Below are 17,521 nucleotides of genomic sequence, written 5' to 3' on the forward strand. Positions count from 1 at the left end.
ACTGCTGTATGGCCGACATCCGCGTGGTCTGTTGGACATAGCCAAAGAGGTGTGGGAACAACAACCCACACCACATAAAAGTGTGATTGAGTATGTCACTCAGATGCAAGAGCGGATAGAGACAGTATTGCTGCTGGTTAAGGAACATATGGAGGCAGCTCAGTGAGCCCAGAGTAGAGTCTATAACCGCCAGGCTCAGGTTTGGAATTTTAACCTGGGTGATCGGGTTTCGGTTCTGGTACTGACCCTGGACAGTAAGTTCCTGGCCAGGTGGCAGGGGCACTACGAGATGATTGAGAAAGTTGGAGAGGTAATCTACAAGGTACACCAGCCAGGGCTGCGAAAGATGCTGCAGGTTTACTATGTTAATTTACTAAAACATTGGAAAGATAGGGAGACCTTCACTGAAGATCAGGCCGAGTTTTCTAGCGGAAGAGGTTCCAGACCTTCCAGACCCTCTGTCTGATGCAAGGGAAGCAGTTGCCACAGTAAAAATTGCTGACAGACTCTCCTCTAAACAGGCCAGAGAGTTTATTAGTCAGAACACGGATGTGTTCTCGGACCTCCCTGGACGCACTTCCGCAATCCGGCATGACATTGTTACTGAACCTCAGGCAAAAGTCTGGTTAAAGCCATACTAGGTACCCGAGGCTCGGCGACAAGCCATCTCGGAGGGAGTGCTGCTAATGCTGCGGCTAGATGTCATTGAGGAGTCAAAGTGAATGGGCCAGTCCAATAGTATTAATATCCAAGCTGGACAGGACGTTACGGTTCTGTAACAACTTCCGCAAACTTAATGAGATTTCCAAGTTTGATGCATATCCCATGCCCAGAGTGGATGAGCTTATTGAGAAGTTAAGTCAAGCCCGGTATTTCTCTGTTTTGGACATCACCAAAGGGTACTGGCAGGTACCCTTGATGGAGGCTGCCAAGGAGAAAACGGCTTTCATCACACCAGAGGGGCTGTATCAGTATACGGTATTACTCTTTGGTCTACATGGCGCCCCCGCCTTGTTTCAAAGGCCAATGCACATTGTGCTCCGTCCACATCGTCAGTATGCTTCAGCGTACCTGGACGATATTGTTATCCACAGTACCTGTCACAGGGCGCCGGCTTCGAGCTCCTTCTCTTCTGTACCGCTGGCGCCCTGCGATAACTTCAGAGCGAGGACGTGCGCTGCGTCCTCGTCTCCAGGTCAGCGGGGGGCGGAGAGGACCCGGCCGCGCATGCCTCCTTAGCGTGGTCGGCGTCCTCCGCTCCCGTGGTTTCGGCGAGAAATCTGAGCGCCGAACTGGGCACTCGACGAACAGCAGTATGCAGGGGGATGAGTCATGTGATGTTGGCCACGTCACATGACTCCTTCTCTCCCCTATTTAACAGACAGCCTGCTGGCCACAGGTTGCCTGTGATTGAGGTCCTATACCTAGTGTATATTCTCTTTGACATTTGACTTGGTACTTGTATTTCGGCTCGTTATTTGACTTTGTCCCTTGCTTACTCCTTTTGTACCGTTGCTTCTCCTGGTATTTGACTTCTGCTTGACTTTGACTTGTCCTTGCCTGCTCCCTGTGTCCTTCTTGCTTCTCCTGGTATTTACTCTCAGTTTATACATTGACACTGCTTCTGCTTGTCCCCTGGTATCGCCTTGACCTCCTGGTTTTTACCTTGCTAGTTTGACCTCTATGTGTTTGTCTGTTTTGTTTGTCTCTCCGCACTTACTCAGGTTAGGGATCGATGCCAAGTTGCACTCTGTTGCCTAGGACGCGTAAGTGCAAATAGGCAGGGACAGAGGTATGGGTGGAGTCAGTTTGCACCTTCCCCATCCCCTTCCTGTGACAGAATCACAGGCCTTATTACCATATAATGTATCCGTTGCAAACTCTCACGGATCATGTCCAAAACCTGGCCCAGATTGTCCAGGAGTTAGGGGAGAGTTTACAAGTACAGGAAGCTGCCCGAAACCTCTCTGTTTCTTCTTCATCTGCTCTACAGGCAGAACCACATGTTAAGCTTCCAGATCAGTTCTCGGGGGATCGCAATTGTTTTTTAGCCTTTAAGGAGAGCTGTAAACTGTATTTCCATTTGTGCCCTCACTCTTCTGGTTCTGCTCAACAAAGAGTGGGAATTATTCTGTCCTTATTACAAGGCGACCCCCAGGACTGGGCATTTTCGTTACCCCCTGTGACAACCACCCGCCAATTCCGTTGTACTATGCTACAGTTGCCATACAGGTCTCGCCCACTAGAGACTTCTGGAGGCAAATCCACTGTGAGCACAGTAGACGTTTAAGATTGGTTGTTGTGCCCATACATGATACAATCGGTAAAATAAAAGGATTGATTTGGCTGCCACCACTCTTCGTATTGGGGTGAAGATACCCAGGGTAGCTAATCCTAAAGGGTAGAAACTGTTATTTGCAACCTAGCTAACCAATTATAGAAATAAGACAATACAGTAGTATGTCGCTTCTAAAAACAGAGTTTTTAGCATAGACCAGATAATCAAATAACAAGGGCAAAACTGGAATGATTAAATCGTTAATTTTATTCTGAAAACTATACACAAAAATATATACATTAAAACTGACAGATAAATATACCTGCCAGTCGAACAGATTGGCTGGATAGAAATAGCCACACAGACTGGGAAGATGTCATGATGAGGTTTTGTCATGATGATATCAGAGTGATGGCTGTATATCCTGGCAGGGTGGCAGAGTGATGGCTCCTCTGTCCAGGAAGATTCTTTTGGCATGGAGCTGCTAATTGACTGTGATCTGTGAGCTGTGCTAGCAAGGTGAATTACTTCTGGGTTAAAATAAAATACAAAGAATGTAACTCTTTGTGTGCAGGAGAGGGCTCTTGTGATTTTGTTATTTTTTGGGGTGATTTTAAAACCGGACGCATTCGCAATTTCTTCGTATTGCACCTCCCTCTTTGGAAGATTGGGGAATGAGTGGTCAGCAAGACTAGGACTGAAGCAATCCCCGCTCGCTATTTGGGTTCGTTACAGCGGGAAAGCCGTCAGCATTCTGATGGCGACTTCCCGGTTTATGCTGGATCGTGAAATCGTAATGTTGGAGCGGTAAGCTCCAACAGAGGAGTTTTCTGTTGGTACCAGCAGTAGGTTTCAGCCAGCTGAGTAGGTTGTGGTCTGTGACGACTGTGAAGGATCATCCATATAGGTACAACTGTAACTTCTGTAGGGCCCACACAATTGCTAGGCACTCTTTCTCGGTTGTGGAGTACGCAGCTTCCAGAAGAAGTAGCTTCCTGCTCAGGTTGACCGTGGTCTGAGGCGTCAGTTTGTACGATGAACTGACGGGAGAAGTCGGGAGCTTGATGGACAGGAGCGCTAGCCAGCGCTTTCTTCAAGGCCCAAAATGCCTCTTCTAGTTCTGGGTTCCACATGACCTTGTTGGGTTGTTTTTTACCTGTTGCATCGGTCAGTGGTTTAGCCAGAGTACTATAGGAAGGAACAAACTTCCTATAGTATCCTGCCGTTCCCAGAAAAGCCTGTATTTGTTTTTTGGTGGTAGGCTGCGGCCATGCCACAATGGCATCGACCTTCCCTATCTGAGGTTTCAGGGTCTGGCTGCCTACTCTGTGTCCTAGGTACTGAACCTCTGTCAAGGCAATCTGACATTTGTTGGGCTTAACGGTCAGATTGGCAGCAGACAGTTTTCCAAATACCCGTGACAAATGGTCAAGGTGATCTTCCCAGTTTGGACTGAATAGCGCAATGTCATCCAGGTATGCTACTGCGTAACCTTGTGTTCCTTCAAGCAGTTAATTCATGGCCAGCTGAAAGGTGGTGGGGCGCATTCTTCATCCCAAAGGGAATACGAGTAAACTCATAGAGGCTGAAAGGGTTGATGAATGCGAACTTCGCTCTCGCCTCTGGCGCAAGCGGAATCTGCCAATACCCACAGCTCGAGTCCATGATTGTCAGATAGCTGGCGGACGCCAGCTGATCCAGCAATTCATCAATTCGAGGCATGGGATACACATTGGTTGTGGTTATGTAATTCAGTCTCTGAATCGGGTTGTCTTGTCCATTTTAGGGGCCTAAAACAACCGGAGCAGCCCATGGGCTAGCGAATTCCTGGATGACTCCTAACTGCAGCATTTCCTCAATTTCTAGCTTGATCTCAGCCTGCACTTCGGGTGAGGTGCGATAAGGGCCCTGCCGTAAGGGCTGGTGGGTCCCTGTGTCAACTTGGTGAGCTGCTAGGTTGGTTTGGCCAGGAAGTCCTGAGAATGTGGCTCTGTGCGCACTAAGGAGTGCGGTTAGCTGAAGTTGCTGGGGGTACGAGAGGTGGGGGTTGATGTTCCAATCCTCCGCCACTTCTCGTAGCTCTGCTAGCAGGTCTATCAGTGGATCTGGCTCTTCTGATTCTAGCTGGCTGCACACTGCTAACACATACTGCTCTCTCTCTCCTCATGTGCTTTAAACATGTTCACGTGGAACAGTTTCTGTCGCTTACCCCCCAGACTCACTAGGTAAGTGACTGGGTTCACCTGTTTCAGAATGGTGTATGGTCCTTCCCAGGCGGCCTGCAGTTTGTTCTGCCTGACAGGGAGTAGGATATATACCTTCTGCTTGGTATCACCGGTCTCTGGCGTGTTGGTCATACCCGGCCTTTAGCTTGGCATGTGCATTTGGGAGGTTTCTCATCATCATGGCCATGAGGGACTCCCAAAAGTTTAGTACATATTCAACTACGGAGACTTCTGAGGGGTCACATTTTCCCTCCCAGGTCTCCCGAATCGGTTTTAAGGGCCCTCGGACATCTCGTCCATATAGGAGTTAGGAGTTCAAAGGGTGCGAACCCAGTGGAATCCTCTGGCACTTCTCTGTAAGCGAACAGCAAAGGAGGCAGGTGCCGCTCCCAGTCCTTCCCCTGCGATTCTACGAATGTTGCCAGCGTTTGCTTTGAGGTTCAGTTAAATCGTTCACACAAGTCGTTGGTTTGGGGGTGATATGGGCTGGAAGTGGTTTGCTTGATTTGCATCCTCTACCAGAGGGCTTCCATTAGCTCCAACAGGAAGCAGGAGCCCTGATCAGAGATCATCTCAGTGGGAAACCCCACACGAGAGAAAATCCCAATTAAGGCATCTGCTACCGTGGCAGACCTAAGCAAAGACAGTGCTACCGCTTCTGGATAATGGGTGGCATAGTCCACGACCGTTAAGATGTAGCGCTTGCCAGAACTGCTAGGAATGTGGAGGGGACCAATGATATCTACTGCCACCCACTGGAAGGGTTCCGTGATCATGAGGTTTAACGCACATGCCTTGCCTGGCGCATGTGCTGAATTTGGTGGTGCAGAAATTCATTCACAACTACCCCGAGATGTCTGAGCTGCTGCATAAAGTGCGGGCCATCTGTGCGCTCTTCCGGCATTCTCATCCTGCCGCCGCTCGCCTGTCTGCGCTACAGCGTAACTTCGGCCTTCCCACTCCTCGCCTCATATGCGACGTGCCCACCAGGTGGAACTCCACCTTGCACATGCTGGAGAGACTGTGTGAGCAGCAGCAGGCCATAGTGGAGTTTCAGCTGCAGCACGCACGGGTGAGTCGCACTGCGGAACAGCACCACTTCACCACCAATGACTGGGCCTCCATGCGAGACCTGTGTGCCCTGTTGCGCTGTTTCGAGTACTCCACCAACATGGCCAGTGGCAATGACGCTGTTATCAGCGTTACAATACCACATCTATGTCTCCTTGAGAAAACACTTAGGGCGGTGATGGAAGAGTATGGAAGCGTGATCGGAAGATGCGCGACTACAGGCGCACACTGGTAGATGCGCTCCTGAGAGCATTCCCGACTGACGCCAGGGGACAAGTGGAAGCACAAGGCGAAGGCAGGGGAGGAGGAAGAGGTTGCCAATGCAGCTGTATCAGCGCCAGCACCTCAGAAGGCAGGGTTAGCATGGCCAACATGTGGAAAAGCTTTGTCACCTCGCTGTAACAATCGGCTCCAACTGCTGATATGGAGCGTGTTAGCAGGAGGCAGCATTTGAACAACATGGTGGAACAGTACTGTGCACACGCCTACACATACTGACTGATGATTCTGCCCCATTCAACTTCTGGGTCTCCAAATTGTCCACATGGCCAAAGCTTGCCCTGTATGCCTTGGAGGTGCTGGCCTGCCATGCAGCCAGTGTACTCTCTGAACGTGTATTTAGCACGGCAGGAGGCGTAATTACAGACGCAGCCTCCTGTCCACAGCCAACATTAAAAGGAACTAGGCCTGGATCCCACAAGAATTGTCCTTGTGCAGAATAGACAGTTCTAACAGCCTCAACCATCCATCCTTTTTTTGACAAATCTTTATTTAAGAGTATCATCAGCTTACAGAATAAAGATCAATCGTTTATCATACTGTAATAACATTAACAGAAAACGTGAACAGTACATCCAAGGACCAGCCTTTACATACTAGGGATACAGAATGTAAAAAAGAGAGTACACGACATTAGAAAAAGCACTTGATGTTACACTGGTTAGGTCAATGAAATGACATAGTACTAATGCAGTCACTGAGCTGCAGGGGGACATAGAGATGAGACATATCCAATAACCCCATACAGGTCCTTCTCAAAAAATTAGCATATTGTGATAAAGTTCATTATTTTCTGTAATGTACTGATAAACATTAGACTTTCATATATTTTATATTCATTACACACCAACTGAAGTAGTTCAAGCTTTTTATTGTTTTAATATTGATGATTTTGGCATACAGCTCATGAAAACCCAAATTTCCTATCTCAAAAAATTTGCATATTTCATCCGACCAATAAAAGAAAAGTGTTTTTAATACAAAAAAAGTCAACCTTTAAATAATTATGTTCAGTTCTGTACTCAATACTTGGTCGGGAATCCTTTTGCAGAAATGACTGCTTCAATGCGGCGTGGCATGGAGGCAATCAGCCTGTGGCACTGCTGAGGTGTTATGGAGGCCCAGGATGCTTCGATAGCGGCCTTAAGCTCATCCAGAGTGTTGGGTCTTGCGTCTCTCAACTTTCTCTTCCCAATATCCCACAGATTCTCTATGGGGTTCAGGTCAGGAGAGTTGGCAGGCCAATTGAGCACAGTAATACCATGGTCAGTAAACCATTTACCAGTGGTTTTGGCACTGTGAGCAGGTGCCAGGTCGTGCTGAAAAATGAAATCTTCATCTCCATAAAGCTTTTCAGCAGATGGAAGCATGAAGTGCTCCAAAATCTCCTGATAGCTAGCTGCATTGACCCTGCCCTTGATAAAACACAGTGGACCAACACCAGCAGCTGACATGGCACCCCAGACCATCACTGACTGTGGGTACTTGACACTGGACTTCAGGCATTTTGGCATTTCCCTCTCCCCAGTCTTCCTCCAGACTCTGGCACCTTGATTTCCGAATGACATGCAACAGTCCAGTGCTGCTTCTCTGTAGCCCAGGTCAGGCGCTTCTGCCGCTGTTTCTGGTTCAAAAGTGGCTTGACCTGGGGAATGTGGCACCTGTAGCCCATTTCCTGCACACGCCTGTACACGGTGGCTCTGGATTTTTCTACTCCAGACTCAGTCCACTTCTTCCGCAGGTCCCCCAAGGTCTGGAATCGGTCCTTCTCCACAATCTTCCTCAGGGTCCGGTCACCTCTTCTCGTTGTGCAGCGTTTTCTGCCACACTTTTTCCTTCCCACAGACTTCCCACTGAGGTGCCTTGATACAGCACTCTGGGAACAGCCTATTCGTTCAGAAATTTCTTTCTGTGTCTTACCCTCTTGCTTGAGGGTGTCAATGATGGCCTTCTGGACAGCAGTCAGGTCGGCAGTCTTACCCATGATTGCGGTTTTGAGTAATGAACCAGGCTGGGAGTTTTTAAAAGCCTCGGGAATCTTTTGCAGGTGTTTAGAGTTAATTAGTTGATTCAGATGATTAGGTTAATAGCTCGTTTAGAGAACCTTTTAATGATATGCTAATTTTTTGAGATAGGAATTTTGGGTTTTCATGAGCTGTATGCCAAAATCATCAATATTAAAACAATAAAAGGCTTGAACTACTTCAGTTGGTGTGTAATGAATCTAAAATATATGAAAGTCTAATGTTTATGAGTACATTACAGAAAATAATGAACTTTATCACAATATGCTAATTTTTTTAGAAGGACCTGTATATGACCAAAGAGACATGTAATGATTGAGGATCAGGATACCGCTCCGAACCTCTCACATCCTAGAGTACAAGACATAGACATACAGGTAATGAAAGGCCTTAGTACTCTGAGATACACTCCCCATTAACCATTACTAATAGTGTCAGTCCCTGCCGCGGTCGCTAGGGCATTCTGTCTATCAGCCTGCCACTGCAGCCATGGAGCCCATATCCGTAGGTGTTTATCGTGAGCCAGGGATTCCCAACTAGACATCTCTTCTAATTGGCGGATCTCCTGAACTTTGTTTGTCCAGTCCGAGAACGTCGGAATCGTATTGGTAAGCCAGTGAACTGGGACCAGGAGTTTTGCCGCAGCTACTAGGGAGGACAATAAAGAATGTTTAGTGAGAGTGAATTTTTCATTGGGGAGATTCAACAGGGCCACCAAAGGGGTTAACGGGGACGAGGAAGGAACAATTTCCAATATACTCTTGGAAACCATATCCCAATACGGTTGGATCAAAGGGCAGGCCCACCAAATGTGGAGCAACGTGCCCCTGGACTCTCTGCACCTCCAGCACTGCTCCGAATGTGAGGGGTCCATGGCATGCAATTTGTCAGGCGTATTGTACCACTGAGTTACCAACTTGTACGCATTTTCTTGGACCCTAATACACCTGGAATAACCATGAGATCTGCAAAGGATCTTATCTACCATTCCCTCACCAAATATAGTGCCCAGCTCTTTCTCCCAGTGAGAAATTAACCAAGGTTTGTTCGGGCCTACTTCTTCCAACAATTTATTGTATACTCTAGATATGGTTCCTTTCCTGTTTGGTTGTTTAAGTAAACATGTATCATACCAAGTAGGGTCTAGTTTTTCAGGGGTGCAGGCCAGGTATTGGGCACATATTTTTTGAAACTGGGAGAATTGAGTGTGCGACCACGGGATGTGAGGGAAACTTGATTTCAAGCTATGGATAGGAGGGATTGACCTGTTTTCCAGGACATCCCCAATTGCTACACTTCCCAGTGCCCTCCACATCCCCAAATCATCTCGGAAATCCTGACACACCAAATACGGGATATAGCAAGTGGGAGTGTACGGAGATAGGCATGGGGAGTTTCGCAGGAGTGGTGAAATCCTTGACCAGGTAACCATGACCCCTTGCATAGAGTTAAGACCCCCTCTACCCCTGGAAGTACTTGTCGCTAACTTCGGGTCCCATAGTGCCGCCACTCCCGCGGGGCCCAATATGTCCCTAGCTATTTTGCATCCTAGCTTTTTATTATTGGGGTTGCAAATTTCAGAGTGAAGCCTAAGCTGTATAGCTCTGTAGTATGCTGCTACATCCGGGAGTCCAAAACCCCCTCTGCATGTGGGTTTGGTAAGGATCTTATACGCCAGCCTGGGCCTATGACCTCCCCATACAAATGAGGAGAAGAGACTCCGGATCTTTGCAAGGAAAGATTGAGGTAGGGGGATAGGTAAGGTCTGCAGGGTGTATAGCATTCTAGGAAGGATGTAGGTCTTTAATAGGTTTTTTCTCCCTAACCAGGATAAAAAGGGGATCCTTAGATCAGCTAATTGCTGTTTTATGCTATCATATAGTGGCGAATAATTCTGATGAAACAGCAGGCTAGGGTCTTTGGTCACATTAATTCCTAGGTACTTAATGTGGGAGTTATTCCACTTAAACGGGAAATCCCTCTCTAACTTCTCGACCGATGAATGGGAGATGTTAATACCCATTGCCGTACATTTAGAGAGATTAATTTTAAAATTGGAAAGGGCGCCAAACACCTCTAATTGCTGTAAGAGGGCTGGGAAAGCCTTCTCAGGGTTGGTCAAAAATATGAGCATGTCATCCGCAAACGCAGAAACAGTGTGTAGTTCCCTACCTATCGTGAGCCCCTGAATACTAGAGTCCTGCCTCAGGGATTGTATAAATGTCTCTAAGCACATAATAAACAGCGTGGGCAAGAGTGGGCAGCCCTGACGCGTCCCGTTTGAAATCTTAAACGGGGGTGACAGGATCCCGTTTACTTGCACTTTTGCGGAGGGGTTAGAATACAGAGACAGCACCGCTCCCACAAATTGAGGGGGGAGACCGAACCTATGCAACGTGGCCTCCATGTAATCCCAGGCCACCCTGTCAAACGCCTTTTCGGCATCGGTGCTGAGGAATGCAAGCTTCTTCCCATGTTTTAAAGCAAATTGCTGAGCTTGAAGGACTCTGAAGGTGCTGTCTCTGCACTCCCTGCCCCCCACAAAGCCCGATTGTTCCTGGGATATAATCCCCGGAAGTAAAGGGGACAGCCTACTGGCTAGTACCTTAGCCCATAGTTTCACGTCTGCATTCAGCAGGGAGATCGGTCTATAGCTAGAGGGGGTTTCCACGTCTTTGCCCGGTTTAGGCAATACAACTATATGCGCCTCTAGGGCTTGGCTATAGGGGTACCGCCTAAAAGAGCATTGAAGAAATCAACTAACTGTGGACCTAGATCCGGGAAAAACTTTTTATAATATGCCACAGTAAATCCGTCCGGACCTGGGCTCTTGCCTGATGGAGTTGAGTTTAATACTTTTTTTACTTCAGCTAATGTGATGGGGGCCATCAACGATGATATGGAGGCATCATCGAGGGTGGGAAGGTTCAGTGCCCTCAAGAAAAGCTCAATCTCCCTTTTGCGGTCTATCCGCACTGTTTCCTGTTCCTCCCCCCTAAGGTTGTATAAATTGTGGTAATAATCCCTAAAGATTTTTGAGATATCTCGGGTGTCGGTCATGACTTGACCCGCCTGTGATTTCATGCGCTTAATGAATACCTGATCGTCACGCTTTTTTATGAGCGCCGACATTATTTTCCCGCCCCTATTACCATGAACATAATGTTTGTGTTTCACTTTTAGGTAGGCTTTAGACGCCCTAATGTTCAGTAACTCCTGTAATTCTCATCTCGTGGTCTTTAATTCCTCCAAATCTTTGAGTGCATTAGTGCGTTTGTGGGATGATTCTAGACCAGCAATGCGGGTCAAAAGGTCTGTCAACCTACGCATTCTCATCTTGCTCATATAAGACCCTAGCGCAATAAACTCTCCCCTAATCACCGCCTTATGTGCCTCCCATACAATCGCAGGAGACACATCAGGTGTTGCATTGGTAGAAAAGTATGACCGCAATTTTTGCGAGATGTTGTCCACCTGAGTCTGCGAATCCAGAAGGGTATGGTTTAACCTCCAGGTCCACTCCCTGCTGCACAATTCCGGGAGCCCAATGACAAGGGAGACCGGCGCATGATCAGAGACCGTGATATTGTGTAGAGTGGAAGATTGAACAGCTGGTAAATATTTATCCTGCACAAGGAGGTAATCCAACCTCTGGTAGGATTTATGAGGGTTAGAATAGAACGTGTAATCACGTCTGTCACCATGCGCCGACCTCCAAACATCACTAAGCTGCAAAGATCTAAGGCGTGTCTGAACCGTTTTTAGTGCACGGAATGAGACGGCTGATTTCTGGGCAGAGGAGTCAAGTAAAGGATTCAAAGTAAGGTTAAAATCTCCCCCAATTAATAATAGGCCAGCAGCAAACGAGCCAATCTTATCCAGAACCTCTGTCAGCCAATTTACCATCTTCACATTTGGTGCGTAGAGATTACATATTGTGACATTTACAGGTCCTATCTCTGCCTTCAATAACAGGTATCTCCCCTCCGGATCCCTCACTACGGATTGCATTGTAAAAGGGGTGCCCCGCTTGAATCCTATACTGACCCCTCTGGCCGCAGAACTATTGGAAGTAGCATGGTACCACACATTGAAAGGGCCATGTTCTAAATTAGGAACATGTAAACGGGAAAAATGGGTCTCTTGGAGAAGTATTATGTCCCCACCAATTCTCTGGAGAACCTGAAACACTCTACTGCGTTTCCTAGGATTATTACATCCATGCACATTAAGGGTGGTAAAACACAATGTCAACGGAGCCATTTCAGTAACATGACATTCTGCTGGTTAAAGTCGTGAATCAGGCTAGACCATTGGGATGTACTAAACAGGTCAATGAACAGAATAAAACAAAAACTATAACTCAAAGGTAATAGCAAAGTAGTACGGACTTTTGGACCGGGGGGGAAAGAGAAGATTGCACATGTAAGAACCATGTGAATCCCAACCAGCCCAGAACCCAACTTCTAAGCCTCGTGCATATTAATTTTGAGTTAAAAAAAATGGTAAGGCCATCCTGACCAATACTATTAGTGTTGTTGAGGAAGAAAGGCACAATATTAAGCATCAACAGCTAACGGAACATAACCATAGGCAACCTAGTCACATAGCTATAGGCTTACAGCCCCACATACAATTAGTGAAAGCAAATTCTACTAACTCTGTCTGCCATGTAAATAGAGAAGAAAAACAGGTTAATTAAGAAAGACAGGTTACGTAAACAAGACGCATACTGGCCGGTGCAACAATGCTGCAACTGCTAAAAGGAGAGAAAAAATGGCGTTAACAGCGAACCCTCAGTCCGGATCTCCACGGGGCCATGCTCTCTTATTCTTCCCAGCCCGCTGGGTTTTCGGTTTCATCCACTTAGACACCTGAGGGAGCGGTGGCAAGTCCTCCATAGGTAGAACGGGCAACCAGGAGGGAATTTCAGTCGGAGGCTGCTGTAGTGCTTCCCAAACCGGTGGCAGGTCCTCAGGCGATCGAACTGTATGGCGGCGGTTCCCCACTGTGATAGAGATCCCAAATGGGAAAAGCCATCGATATGGGTGTTTAGATGAACGTAGTAGATCTGTGAGGGGCTTCAGCAAGCGCCGTTTTTGCAACGTGGATGCAGCTAAGTCCTGATAAACTTGGACCTGGACACCTTGAAGTTTCACTTCTCCCTGCTTCCTAGCCGCTTGTAGGATTAATTCGGTGTCTCTGTAGCTAAGAATACCACAGATTATGTCTCTTGGATTGTCCCGGGACATCGGCTTCGGTTTTAATGCCCTGTGTACTCTTTCTACAGTGATGTGCGCCGCCTGTTCTTGGCCTAGCAGCACACTGAAAAGGGAGTCCATGACTTGAAACAAGTCCTCCTTGTCCTCCGCCTCTGGGAGCCCCCTGAGCCGAATATTCCTCCTTCTGTTCCTGTTCTCTTGATCTTCCATCTGAAGTAGGAGCGTATTCATCGCCCTAGCATGCGAGAGCAGAGAATCTTTCACCGCTGCATTGAAGGTAAGCATGGAGTCTTGCGACTGTTCTAGCGTCTCCACGCGATCGCCAATGTGGTGCACGTCCGCTTTAATAGCCACTAGATCCGCGGCTAAAGGAGCAAGTGCTCTCTGCAGGGCTTCTTCAAGAAATTCCCTAGTGAGGCCGGCTCTCTCGTCGCTGTGCGGAGCGCAGTCATCTCCTGGTAGTGGGGCTGAAGCGTGTTCACCCAGAGCCGAGCCAGGAGGTTTCGGCGCCATCTTGGAGGGCCGCGTCGGCGGCTGAGAAGCCGATTTACTTAGGTATTTGTCCATCTCCAGGCTGGAGCTTGGGTCCTCTTTACGCCCCGGTGCTGACTGCATACAATCCTTCGGCTGGATCTTCATGCCGAGGTCAGGATAGCGCTTAAATGAGGCTTAGATGGGTGCTGGTGGCGAGAGCTCTGCTAACAAGCAGCCGCCATCTAGCTCGGTCAGGCCACGCCCCCCAACCATCCATCCTTGTACTCAAGTGCACTTATTCCTTTATTTATTTTTTATATGTCCCAATATTTTGGGGGAGACCCCTATGTAAAAATGCAAAATAACACACATCTGTGTTGGCTACCTATTGCTCCTTCGCCGCCGCTTCCACCAAGACCACCACGTGATTCTACACCGCCACATCCACCCATTCACCGCCTCCTCAACCTCTTCCTCCTAGATCATTCCAAATTTTTATATTTTTAAGGTCTTTTATGTTTTTTTAATTCATTTTCCTATCCACATTTTTGTATGCAGAGCATTTGCCATGCTCTTAAGCACACTTTACTGCCTTTTGCAGCCCTCTAGCTCTTTCCAGGGCTATTTTAGAGCCATTTTAGTTGCCAAAAATTGACTTCAATGGGGTTCGGGGTCAAGTTCAGGTCAAGTTCGAGTCCCGAACCCGAACTTTTTTTAAAGTTCGTTCGAACCTGCCGAACCCGGACATCCAGGTGTCCGCTCAACACTAATTATAATTCTGTGTGCAGGAGAGGGCTCTTGTGATTTATATATATTTTTTGTTATTTTAAAACGGTCTGCATTCGCGATTTCTTCGTATTGCTGAGATTGCGAAGAGTCACCCCCCCCCCCCCCCCCCCCGACTCTCAGTGTCTTAGATCTGTTCACGCGTTTTTTCAAGCTCTTGGGGTTTTGTATGATGAACCTGTAGCGGAAAGTCAGTTAAAATCTCTTGTGCAGGGTGACCATCCAGTAGTAAACTACTGTACTCAATTTCGCAAATGGTATGTTCCCTCTGGTTGGAATGAACCTGCTCTTAAAAGTCAGTTTAGGGTCTGGCCTATCTGACACTCTCAAAGACATGCTAGTATGTTATACTTGACCTGGAACCTTGGAACAAAGCATGACACTTGCTGTGAGACTGGACAGACGCATTAGGGAGAGACAATGGGAGCATTAGTTTTTTTCCACAGGATATGTCCAAACAAGAGACCAATTTTGTGGGGAACAAGTCTGAGCCTTGTACTGACGAACCTATGAAGCTCTGACCAGAAGAGACCAACGTCGTTGCACTGGTACATGTTTCTACTGTGGTGACTCCGATCATTGGATTCGGCAATGTCCCAAGGTCCCTCCCTCTGGAAGATCACCTAAACCTGAGGGATCTAAAGACAAGGTACTCCCTGGGGTGGTAAAAAAGAAGTTATTGGTACCTTTTTTCTATTTCATTTGGATTAAACAGGGGGATCAGGTAGTGCCTTTATTGATTCTGGGTCGGCCTCTAACTTTATTGATCTTAAATTTTTTCTTCAGGTGGGGATACCTATTTTAGCCCTTCCAAGCCCTATTTACATTGTAGCTATTGACTCTACCCCCTTGCTGGGGGTCACTGTTAAGTTTTGTACACTTAAAATAACTCTGACAGTAGGGGTGACTCACACTGAGAATTGCTCCTTGTTGATTTTAGAAAATTTGCCAGCTGAAATAGTTTTAGGTATGCCCTGGCTCCAATTACACAACCCTGTCATTAATTGGGCCAGAGGTGAGGTTGAAAAACGGGGTCCTAAATTTAACTCTTGTTTACCCATTATACAGGCGGGTGTCTCTGCAGAATCTAAGACGTTACCTTCATATATTAAGGAATTTGCTGATGTGTTTTCCTCATCTGACCCGGAGAGTCTGCCCCCCATTAGATCTTATGACTGTGCCATTGATTTAGTGGTGGGTTCCAGGTTCCCTAAGGGTCAGGTATATAATTTATCTGGTCTAGAGTGCAATTCTATAATGGAGTATATTAAGGAGAGTCTAAATAAAGGACACATCAGACCCTCTGTGTCTCCTATTGGGGCGGGTTTCTTTTTTGTCAAAAAGATGGATGGAGGTCTCAGAACTAGAGTTGAGCGGACAACTGGATGTTCACAAAAAAGTTTGAGTTCGGGTCCCGAACTTGACACCAAACCCGAACCCCATTGAAGTCAATGTGGGCCCGAACTTTTAAGCACTAAAATGTCTGTAAAAAATGTCATGGAAAGGGCTAGAGGGCTGCAAATGGCATCAAAATGTGGTTAAGAGCATGGCAAGTGCAAACAAATGTGGATAGGGAAATTACTTTAAATAACATAAAATATGTAAAAAATAAAAATAAAAATCTTGATCTAGGAGGACGAGGTCCATATGGAGTAGGAGGTTGAGGAGGCGTTGCATGTGGCGGTGTAGCTGGAAGCAGCGGTGGAGGAGGAGGTAGCCTACACTGTTTTTTGGTTTTAATTTTTTTTTTTTAATTAGGGTACACCCCAAAACATTGGGAAATATAACCTGTGATAACCACCTCCAGTCGTGCTAAACACACGTTTAGACAATACACTGGCTGCAGGGCAGGCCAGCACCTCCAAAGCTTAAAGGGCAAGCTCAGGCAAAGTGCCCAATTTGGAGACCCAGAGCTTGCAGGGGGCAGAACCTTTAGTCAGTTTGTGTAGGCATGTGCAAACATACTGCCCCACCATGTCGCATGTCCCCGTGATGTTCACGATCCAATTGGATATCTGCTCTATCAACTTTCGATGTTCTTTTCTGTGCCTACCATGTTGATCACGGTTAGCGTCGAATCAGGGTTCCACCCCGGAGAGCGAGCATGAGAAAGAGAGACCATATCCAAGGGAGATAAATGGATGAAATGTAATTGTGATTGAGCGGAAATGTGGGAGAAGCTATTAAAACAGAAGAATTGAAGGAAAGGAGGAGGCACGTGGCAATTACCCACTCCGGACTCTGGGGGGTAGTGACGATAAATAACAATACAGGAATCTTAAGATGCCATGTTATTTGAATGATTAATAAAAAATTATAGGGAATGTCACTGGGGTATTTTGGATTTGGAAACGTTAGCCAGGAGAGGCCCTGCTGCCGCTTTGTTGACTCTAGATAACTTCTGCCTGATCGCACGTCCCTGTGACGTCCACCATCCATTTGGATATCTTCTCTATCAACTTTCGATGTTCTTTTCTGAGCCTACCATGTTAATCACGGTTATCGGCGAATCAGAGTTCCACGCCAGAGAGGGAGCGTGAGAAAGGGAGACCTCATCCAAGGGAGGTCAATGGCAGAACAAATTATTTGTAAAAATAAAAATTTCGGTCACTGTCACCTATGCAGAGCAGGGGTTAATTCACGGCAAAAATTGTAAAATGTCCACCCAAGAATGTAACAGAAAAATTAGTGAAATTTAATAACCTGTCTACTAGGTATTGCGGTGGTATATCACACCCAAAATGTGGTGAATTTCACCCTAAAATGTAACAGACAAATAATATAATTTTTTTACCTGTCTACTAGGTATAGCAGTGGTATATCACACCGAAAATGTAACAGACCAATTAGTAAAATTACATAAAATCAAATACGTACAAATAAAAAACTTAATTTATGAGGTGGAGGTCCATATGGAGTAGGAGTTTGAGGAGGCGGTGGATGTAGCAGTGTAGATAGAAGCGGCAGTGGAAGAGGACGAGGTAGCCAACATGGTGTTTGGTTTTAATATTATATTTTTATTAAGGTGCACCCCAAACGAGTGGGAAATATCAAAAATGCAACAATTAGCAATTGCCCGGTAGTATAACAATGGCTGGGTAAGGCCGGCATACATGTCTATTCTGCACCTGTGGGATCCATGCCTGGTTCATTTTAATGAAC

The sequence above is a fragment of the Bufo gargarizans genome, chromosome 9 (assembly GCF_014858855.1).
Source record: "Bufo gargarizans isolate SCDJY-AF-19 chromosome 9, ASM1485885v1, whole genome shotgun sequence".
In the NCBI taxonomy this organism is placed as follows: Eukaryota; Metazoa; Chordata; class Amphibia; order Anura; family Bufonidae; genus Bufo; species Bufo gargarizans.